Below are 689 nucleotides of genomic sequence, written 5' to 3'. Positions count from 1 at the left end.
ACTAAGTTTGCTAAGCTAGATGGATTCTGCTCAGAATTCTCTGTCTGTTGCTGAGTGGATGATGAAAAAGGCTTGCTATTGCTAAACCTGTTTCTTCCACCATTATTAAAGCCTTGTTGAGGCCTTTGATCCTTCCATGAGAAATTTGGATGATTTCTCCATGATGAGTTATAGGTGTTTCCATAAGGTTCACCCATATAATTTACCTTTGCTATTGCAGGGTTCTCTGGATCATAAGCTTCTTCTTCAGAAGATGCCTCTTGAGTACTGTTGGATGCAGCTTGCATTCCATTCAGACTCTGAGAAATCATATTGACTTGCTGAGTCAATATTTTGTTCTGAGCCAATATGGCATTCAGAGTATCAACTTCAAGAACTCCCTTCTTCATAGGCGTCCCATTACTCACAGGATTCCTCTCAGAAGTGTACATGAACTAGTTATTAGCAACCATGTCAATGAGTTCTTGAGCTTCTGCAGGTGTTTCCTTTAGGTGAATGGATCCACCTGCAGAAGTATCTAATGACATCTTTGATAGCTCAGATAAGCCATCATAGAATATATCCAGGATGGTCCACTCTGAAAGCATGTCAGAAGGACACTTTTTGGTCAGCTGCTTATATCTTTCCCAAGCTTCATAGAGGGATTCACCTTCTTTCTGTTTGAAGGTTTGAACATCCACTCTAAGCTT

General features: G+C 40.3%; 1 non-coding gene across 1 annotated transcript; it reads left to right on the top strand.

Annotated features, from left to right (window-relative positions):
* Positions 1-581: 581 nt before the first annotated feature.
* LOC112761649 (small nucleolar RNA R71) lies at positions 582-689 on the top strand. Its single transcript, XR_003182035.1, has one exon. It is a non-coding gene; the product is annotated as a small nucleolar RNA R71 (small nucleolar RNA).

Source organism: Arachis hypogaea, chromosome 16 (assembly GCF_003086295.3).
Source record: "Arachis hypogaea cultivar Tifrunner chromosome 16, arahy.Tifrunner.gnm2.J5K5, whole genome shotgun sequence".
Lineage (NCBI taxonomy): Eukaryota > Viridiplantae > Streptophyta > Magnoliopsida > Fabales > Fabaceae > Arachis > Arachis hypogaea.
The sequence above is the reverse complement of the archived record's forward strand: the minus strand, read 5'-3'. Positions and strand labels throughout refer to the sequence as shown.